This window comes from Sus scrofa, unplaced genomic scaffold (genome assembly GCF_000003025.6).
Source record: "Sus scrofa isolate TJ Tabasco breed Duroc unplaced genomic scaffold, Sscrofa11.1 Contig2015, whole genome shotgun sequence".
Lineage (NCBI taxonomy): Eukaryota > Metazoa > Chordata > Mammalia > Artiodactyla > Suidae > Sus > Sus scrofa.
In genome coordinates, this window is record NW_018085003.1 from 27,501 (window position 1) to 36,267 (window position 8,767).

The 8,767-nt window shown below is 54.6% G+C and overlaps 2 long non-coding RNA genes across 4 annotated transcripts in view; one reads left to right on the top strand and one right to left on the bottom strand.

Moving 5' to 3' along the window:
* LOC110258406 overlaps positions 1-6,808 on the bottom strand; it is a 12,303-nt gene extending 5,495 nt beyond the window's left edge. For both annotated transcript variants that reach the window (XR_002341145.1, XR_002341146.1), the window contains exons 1-2: positions 6,616-6,808; positions 4,952-5,086 (exon numbers count right to left, since the gene is read on the bottom strand). This is a non-coding gene — a long non-coding RNA (uncharacterized LOC110258406). The remainder of the gene's footprint in view (positions 1-4,951; positions 5,087-6,615) is intronic.
* Positions 1-7,136, top strand: part of LOC102165133 — a 7,772-nt gene extending 636 nt beyond the window's left edge. The window contains exons 1-5 of one of the 2 annotated variants that reach the window (XR_002341144.1): positions 1-209; positions 935-2,211; positions 3,061-4,302; positions 5,772-5,920; positions 6,979-7,134. The exon at positions 1-209 is cut by the window's left edge and continues 636 nt beyond it. This is a non-coding gene — a long non-coding RNA (uncharacterized LOC102165133). The other variant, XR_002341143.1, reaches the window with a different exon arrangement.
* The last annotated feature ends 1,631 nt before the right edge of the window (positions 7,137-8,767 follow it).

Consider the following 8,767-nt stretch of genomic DNA (forward strand, 5'->3'; position numbering starts at 1 on the left):
GTCTGTCCTGTTCTGACCCACCATCCCCCTCATCCACCTTGTCACTGTTTCTAGAGGAGAGGCGCACCTCCAACAGCGAGAGCTCAGAAAGGTGAGCAAGAGAGGCACCCTCATCCCTAATGGGCACCTTGGGCACAGAGGCCACTTGGCAGGTGACCCCCTTCCCCATGAGCTGTGGCTGAGCTGACACCAACACTGGAGCACAGAAGGTGAGCCAGAGGGATGCAGCCCCTCAGGGAGCCAAGGGGTGCCAGCTGCAGCCACAGTGCCCAGGCTCATGAAGGTGGCCAAGGTTGAGCTAAGATTTCTGGAGTGGGGAAGGGGGGTAGGTGAAAGGAAAATGAGGATGAAGAGAAATGGAAGTGGGGGGATGGGGGCAGGAGGAGGTGATGCAGGGGAGAAGGAGGAAAGATGAACAGTGAAGGAACAGGGCAAGAAGGATGAGCAGGAGGAGGACCAGCACAGAAAGGGGGAGCAGGAGGACAGGAGGCCAAGACCAGCCCAAGCCAGTTCCTTGAGAGTCATGTAGATATTTTACTTGAGTGATCCCTTGGTTTGATGCTCAGACGTGGGGAACCTCAAGGTACTGATTGAGGCCTGAGGGGAAATCACTGGCCTGATTCAAGACTAACCACAAGAGCTTACTCTTCACATCAGTATCCTCCTGACACTGCTAACAAGCAGTGGTAGAGGAGGAGTGAAGGAAGATTAGGGTTCAGGGACAGCTGGTTGTGAGAGTCCAGGTACCCAGGTCCATCCCATCCCAGTCACCTTGCCTGCATGGAGAGATGACCCTCCCCCTAAGGAAAGTCAAATTTCAGGCCAACGGTTCAGGGCTGCTCCTGGCCAATGGGTGGGCTCCACTGTGGGTGGAATGGCAGTGACCCCAGAGTTCTGTCTGTTGCCTGGCACCCACTCTGCTTCCTGTGCCCAGGCAGTTGGAGGCCCTTGTGGTTGCTGACCTGCTCTGACGCTTGCTCGCCTGCCCGCCCTGCTCTGACCCACCTGATTCCCACACCTTCCTGGTTGACTTGTTATCATTTTGAGAGGAGAGGCCCACATCCAACCGCGAGAGTCAGAAAGGTGAGCATAAGCTGCACCCTTGACCCTACCAACACTTCAAGGAAGGAGAGGCGACTGGTTGGTGTGTGGACCACTCAGGTCTGGGCCTGAGGTGACAGGGACCTCCAGCACCAAGCCCCTGAGCATGTAGCCCACTCAGGGCTCTGTGGGGTGTGGGCTGCTGCCAGAGATGCCTGAGTCCCTGTGAAGAGCCTGAGGTGAGAGCTCAGAACCCAGGCCCAGTAAAGGAAGAGAGGGAGAAGGAAGGAGGAGAGATGATGCAGGAAGAGGAAGAGGAGGATGTGGAGGAAGAGAGGTCTAGCCAAGGAGAGATGAAAGTAGGAGGAAGGGTGGATACAGGAGGTGAATTAGGAGGAGTTAAAAAGACAGGAGTGAGAGCAAGAAGAGTAAGGATGAAGGAATTAGAGCAGGTAGATGGAAGAGGAGTAGATGAAGGAGGGGGAGAACTAAGCAGGAGAAGATGGGTGGATGGAAGTGATGGATAGAAGAGGAAGAAGGAGAGGTGGAGGAGGGGGAAGAGGAGAAATAGGGGACCCAGGCCAGCCCAGAGCAGGTGGTACTGCAATCCAGATGGGGTTGCTTCAGTGGTGTAGTGAGCCCCAGGTTTGATGCTTGGACCCTGGGTACCTCAGGGAGCTGTGTGAGGCCTGGGTGGAAAGTCTCTGGCCTGATTTAAGTCCATTGGCAAGGGATTAGTGTCCACATCACTACTGTCCTGGAACCCCTAATAGGGAGGGGGAGAGGAGGAGTGAAGAAAGGTCATGGTCGGGGACCAAGTGTTTCTGAGGGGCCCTGTGCCTGGGTTCATTGCCTGCCACTACAGCTGGCACAGTCACCTTCCACTGCCAGCTGACTGTCCTGTCCCTGGAGGAGATGACCTCCTTGGTTATGGATTCAGTGCTAACACTGACCTCTGACCTTGGTCCTATTTTGGGTGGATTGGCAGCAACCTCCAAGTTCAACCCTCTGCATAGCACCCTCTCTGCTTTGTGTCCCCAGGCAGTTGGAGGCCCTTGTGGTCTCTGACCTGCTCTGACACTCGCCTGCCCTCCCTGTTCTGACCCACCGACCTGAACTTGGGTCCATTTATACAGCAGAGACCAGCTCTAACAGCAAGAGGCCAGAAAGGTAAGAAAAACCTGCACTGCATACTGACTCTTGGGGACAGGGGCAAGCGGGTCGGTGACTCAGTCCTCCCTGGTCTCGGCCAAGATGATGCCAAACCCAGCCCTGACCATGAGCCAGCTGCGTGCAGTCCCTTGTGTCTCCAAGGGGTGAAGGCTGCTGCCCACAGTGCCTGATTCCATGGGAGGGGCCCAAGGTCAGAGTTCAGAAAACTGACTCCAGGTGGGGGGCACGGTGGGAAGAAGATTAGACAGAGAGGTTTCAGGAGGAGACGAAGTGGAGGAAAGAGGGAGGGGAAGGGCAGGAAGGAACAAAGGAGCAGGAGGAAAAGTGTAGCAGGAGGAGATGGATGGATGGAGGCGCAGCAGGGGGTCCAGGCCAGCCCAGAGCCAGCTCTATGGGTTCCAGGAAGGGTCCCTGCAAAAGCCATGCCTGAATGAGCCCCTGGTTTGATGGTTGGACCTCAGGAACCTCAGGGAGCTGGGTGAGGATGAGGTGGGAAATCATTGGCCTGATGCCAGTCCAACTGCAAGGGCTTAGTGTCCACATCCATATCCACTTGGCACTTCTGACAAGCAGCGGGAGAGGAGGAGTTAAAGAAGGTCAGGGTTGGAGGACCAGCTGGTCATGAGAGTCCAGGTGCCTATGACCAGTTCAGCCAGGCTCCACCTGCTCCTGGTCCCACTCCCCTGTGTGGAGAGAGGATCTCATACCAAAGGAAAGTCATTTTATAGGTCAAGAGTTCAATGCTGCTCTTGGCCAAGGGGATGGCCCATTTCCACTGTGGGTGGAAAGGCAGGGGTCCCAGAGTTCTGCACCCTGCCTTATACCCACTCTGCTTCATGTCACCAGGCTACTGGAGTCCCTCAGAGTTGCTGATCTGCTCTGACACTCACTCGCCTGCCCACCCTGCTCTGACCCACCTGATCCTCACACCCGCCTGGTTACCTTTTCACCATTTTGAAAGGAGAGGCCCAAGTCCAACAGTGAGAGTCAGAAAGGTGAGCTTGAACTTCTCCCTCACCCACTACCAACACCTCAAGGACAGAGGCCACTGGTGGGTGCCTGCACCACTCAGGTCTGGGGCTGAGGTGACAAGGACTGCCGGCACCAACCACTGAGCATGCAGCACCCCTCAGGGCCAGAATGCCCAAGTCCCTTTGAGGAGCCTGAGGTGACAGCTCAGACTCCTGGCCCAGAAGGGAAGAGGGGGAGGAGGAAGGAGGGGAGAGAATCCAGGTGCTGGAGGAGGAAGAGGGGAAGGATGGGGAGGAAGGAAGGTCTAGCTGGACCAGAATTGGATGGAGAAAGGAGGAAGGATGAGGTGATTGAAGAGGAGTATAAAATACAGGAGGGTGAGGTAGTAAAAGACAGATGGTTGGGGGGAGGGGAATAGCAGGAGGAAGGAAGCGGAGGAAAGGTGGGGAGATGGAGGTGGATAGAAGGGAATGCAGGTGAGATGGAGAGGGGAGTGAAAGAGAAGCAGGGTGTTCAGACCAGCCCAGGGTCTGCTGTATCGAGTTCCAAATGATGTTTCTTAAAAGTTGTACCTGAGGGAGCACCTTGTTTGATGCTGTGACCCAGGGAACCTCAGGCAGCTGGGTGAGGTCTGGGTGGGAAATCTCTGTCCTGATTCAAATCCAAAGGCAAAAACTGAGGGTCCACATCACTATCTTCCCAGAAACCTCTAAGATGGAGGAGTGAAGGAAGGTCAGGGTTAGGGACCGGGTGTTCCTGAGTTTTCATGTGCCCGAGTCTATCACCTGTCAGGCTACATCTGTCTGTGGTCATCCTCCCCTGCTGGGTTACAGCCCTGTCCCTGAAAAGGATGACCTCCTTCATTTTGGGCTCAGTACTGACCCTTACTTCTGACCTTAGCCCAATATTGTGTGGAATTAGAATGAACTTGCAGCTGCCTGGAACCCACTCTGCATCATGTCCCCAGGCAGGTGGAGGTTCTTGCGGTCACTGACCTGCTCTGAAGCTTGCTCATCTTCTGGCCCTGATCGAACCCACCTGATCTCCACACCCACCTGCTTACCTTCTTACCATCTTGAGAGGAGAGGCCCACATCCAACAGGGAGTGTCAGAAAGGTGGGCTTGAGCTGCACCCTCACCCTCTACCAATATCTCAAGGGAAGAGGACTGTGGTGGGTGCCTGGAGCACATGGGTCTGAGGTCAAGGTGACAAGGACCTCTAGCACCAATCCCTGAGCATGAAGCCCCTTCTGGGTTCCATGAACTACGGGCTGCTGCCAGAGGTGCCCGATGACCTGGAGGAGCCCAAGGTTAGAGGTCAGACTCTTGTCCAGAAAAGGAAGAGAGGGAGAAGGATGGACATGTGAGGCTGAAGGAGGTGCAGGAGGGGAGAGGATGCAGGAGGAGGAGGAGGATGGGAAGAAAGGAAGGAAGGTCTAGCAAGAGGAAAGATGGATTCAGGAGAAAAGGTGGATGCAGCAGGATGGCGGGAGGAGGTGAATGAGGATAAGAAATAGGGACAAGAGTGAGAAGAGGAGAAAACATGAATGGAGGTGAGGAGGAGGATGCAAGGAAGATGGATCAGGAAGAGCATGAAGAGCAGGAGGAGGAAGAGGAATAGATAGAGGAGGGGGAGGAAAGGACTGAGCAGGAGGAGATAGATGGAAGAGGTTGAAGGACAGATGGAAGAGGGGGGAGGGGAAGAAGGGGGTCCAGGCCATCCCAGAGCAGGTAGGAGCTGTGTGGGGTCTCTTAAAGGGTGTACCTGAGTGAGCTCCTGGTTTGATGCTTGGACCTGGTGAAATCCGGCAGTGTGGTGCGGCCTGGGTGGCAAATTTCCAGCCTGAGTCAAGTCAAACTGCAAGGGCTTAGAGTCCACTTGAGTACTTTCTTGGAAACCCTAAGTGGGAGGGGAGAGGAGGAATGAATGAAGGTCAGAGTTGGGGTCCAAATGTTAGTGAAGGCCTATTTGCCCAGGTCCCTCACCTGCCAGGTGACACCTGCTCCTGTCAACTTCTCCTGCCATGTTACAGCCCTGTCCCTGGAGAGGATAACCTCCTTGGTTATGTGCTTAATACTGACCCGGACATCTGACCTTTGTCCTAGATGGATGGATGGATGGAGCGGGGAGCAGGGGGTCCACGCCAGCCCAGAACCAGCTCTATTGGGATCTGGATGGGGTCCCTGCAATGCTTGTACCCTACTGAGACCCTGGGTTGATGCTAAGTCCCAGGGACCTCAGGAAGCTGGGTGAGGACAAGGTGGTATGAAATTCAAGTCCAATGGCAAGGGCTTAGGGTCCACATCAGAATCCTCCTGGCACTGCAATCAGGCAGGGGAGAGGAGGAGTGCAAGAAGGGTTGGTGGACCAGCTGGTTGCAAGTTTCCAGCACAGCCAGTCTCCATCTCCCCCTGCTGATGCTCCCCTGTGTGGACAGAGGACCCTCCCAGAAAAGAAAGTCACTTTTCAGGTCAAGGAGTCAGTGATGCTCCTGGCCAGTGGGATGGGCACCATATTGGTTGGAATGGCAGAGACCCCAGAGTTGTATCTGCTGCTCTGAACCCATTCTGCTTCGTGTCCCCAGACAGTTGGAGGCCCTCGTGGTCACTGACCTGCTCTGACGCTCACTCACCTGCCTGCCCTGCTCTGACCCACCTGATCCCCACACCCGCCTGGTTACCTCGTTACCATCTTGAGAGGAGAGGCCCACATCTAACAGCGAGAGTCAGAAAGGTGAGCAAGAGCTGTACCCTCAGCCCCTACTGACACTTCAAGTAAAGAAGACCGTGGTGGGTGCCTGGACCACTCTGGTCTGAGGTTGAGGTGACAAGGATATCCAGCACCAACCACCATGTGTGTAGCCCCCTTAGGTCTCTGTGAAATGTGGGCTGCTGACAGAGGTGCCTCAGTCCCTGTCAGGAGCCTGAGGTCAGAGCTCAGAATCCTGGACCAGAAGTGGAAGAGGGGGAATAGGAGGGAGGGGAGCGGCTGTCGGAGGAGGAGGAGGGGAGAGGATGCAGGCACAGGAGGAGAAGGAGGATGGGGAGGAAGGAAGGTCAAGTCAGAGGAGAGATGGATGTAGGAGAAAAGGTGGATGCAGGAGGATGGAGAAAGCAGGTGAGTGATGAGGAGCATTAAAGACAGGACTGTGAGGAAGAAAATAAAATTTTGATGGATGGGGAGGGGGATGATGGAGGAAATGTAGATGGAGGAGGGAGAGTGGGAGGACCATGCACGAGGAGATGGAGGAGTGGGAGGTGGATGGAAGAGAATGAAGGTGAGATGGAGAAGGGGCTGAAGTACACTTTCAGGTCCAGGCCAGCCAACAGCCTCATCTACTGGGATCCACGTGGTGTCACTTAAAAGTGTACCCATGTGAGCCACTGGTTTGATGCTCAGACCCAGAGAAATCTGGGAGCTGCTTTTACCTGGGTGGTCCATCGCTGGCCTGAGTCATGTCAAAGCCAGGAGCTTAGAGTCCACATCATTATCTTCCCTGAATTCCTAAGAGGGATGGAGAGAGAAAGAGTGAGGAAGGTGAGGGTTGGGGGACCAAGCCTTCCTGAGTTTCCATGTGCCTGGGTCCATCACCTGACAGGTTAGAGCTTCCCCTGTCATCTTCCCCTGCCATCTTGTCCTGCTGGGTTACAGCCCTGCCCCTGGAGATAATGAGTCTCTAGATACAGGCTCAGCATGAACTGTGACCTCTGCCTTCAGCCCTATTGTTGTTGGAATAACAGTGACCAACAGTTCTGTCTTCTGCCTGGCACTCACTTTTATCTTGTCCCCAGGCAGTTGGAGGCCCTGTGGTCTCTGACCTGCTCTGACACTCGTCCATTTCTCCACCTCTCCCACCCCGTCCCTGGGTGCATTTCCACCAAAGAGGCACAGAACCAGCAGCGAGAGGACACAAAGGTAAGTGTGACTTGCTCCCTCACCACATACTGACACTAGGGGACAGGGGCCTCTGGTGGGAGCCTGGACCACTCTGGTCTGTAGCCAATGTGACAAGGATCTACAGCACCAACCACTGAGGATGCAGCCCGCTCAGGGCTCCATGGGGTGTGGGATGCTTCCAGAGGTACCTGAATACCTGTGAGGAACCTGAGGTCTGAGCTCAGACCCCTGGCCCAGAAAAGGAAGGTGGGGAGGGGTAGTGAGGAGAGAGGATGCAGGAGGAGGAGGAAGAGGTGGACTTACAAAGAAGCTGGATCAGGTGGAGAGATGGATGTAGGAGGTAGAAGGATGAATGGCTGGTGGAGGAGCCATGGATGGGGAGGAGGAACATGGAGGACTGTTACGGAGGTGGATGAAGGAGACACGGGCCCTGGGGAATGGGCAGAATGTAGCATTGAGACCACTGTGGATGAGTGTGGATGTTGGAGGAATGTGGAAAAGTGGTGGTGGGAGGCGGACATTAGGGAGACAGAAGAGGAAGAGGTTGAGAGGCATGAATGGAAGGACGAGGAGCAACATGGGGCAATTGCAGAGGAGGAGGTCTGAGTTCAGGCAACTCTCCAGGTCCCAATGGTCCCTCCAAGCCTCTTCTTTGGCCTGGATCCTGGAGGTTTCCCATCCAACCCACTGAGATCAGGGACACCAGCTGGGTGAGCATGTGTGGCCTGTGGGCTGGGGACATAAGAGCCTCACCCAGTTCAGCATCCTGTCCCCCATTGCTCCATGTGTCATCTGACCCACAGACTCCAGCTCTGTTCCTCATTGGCTGGACCCTCTTTGTGTTGTCCCAGAACAGATGTGTCCCACCATGTGAATAGGGAAAATGAGGCCCTTCCCCCTGTGACTTGTTCAGAACTGTGAACCTAGGGATGATCTCATAGCACAGAGGCTGCCTATGGTCAAATATATTATCCTTTTACCAATTCCACCCCCCCCACCGCCAATGGGCTGGTGCTCTTCCCTGATTCACCAGGAAGAATCAGCTGAGAGTTAAGAGGAATGGAGCAGGAGTTTCTGTCATGGCTCAGAGGTTAAGGAATCCAACTAGAAACCATGAGGTTGAGGGTTCGATCTCTGACCTTGCTCAGTGGGTTAAGGATCCAGCATTGCAGGGAGCTGTGTTGTAGGTCACAGACTTGTCTCAGATCTGGCATTGCTGTGGCTGTGGCATTGGCCGTAGCTACAGCTCCAATTGGACCCCTGGCCTGGGAACCTCCATATGCCACAGGTGTGGCCCCAAAGACAAAATGACAAAAAAAAAAAAAAGAAAAAAAAAAGGAATGGAACCGATGGGAGCCTCTTGTCCTAGAGATCTCTGGTGCCCACATCCCACCCTGCCTCCCTAGTGGACACATCCAGAGTGGGCACATGGTCAGGGAAGAGCTTAGTGGGCTGGAGCAAAGGGCTCTCCTTGGATGGGAGAATACTGGGCCTTATATTCACCTGTGCACCTTCCACTTCAAACTTCAGTGCCTCCTGGGGCCCAGAAGGCAGGGAATCTGGCTCAGAGCTTTTTTCTTAAAATTTACACATCTAATGTAGGTGCTAAATTATACCACTCAGTGGCATTTAGTGTATTAGCAGAGCCATGCCACCATCACCACTATTTCCACCTTCCTCTAC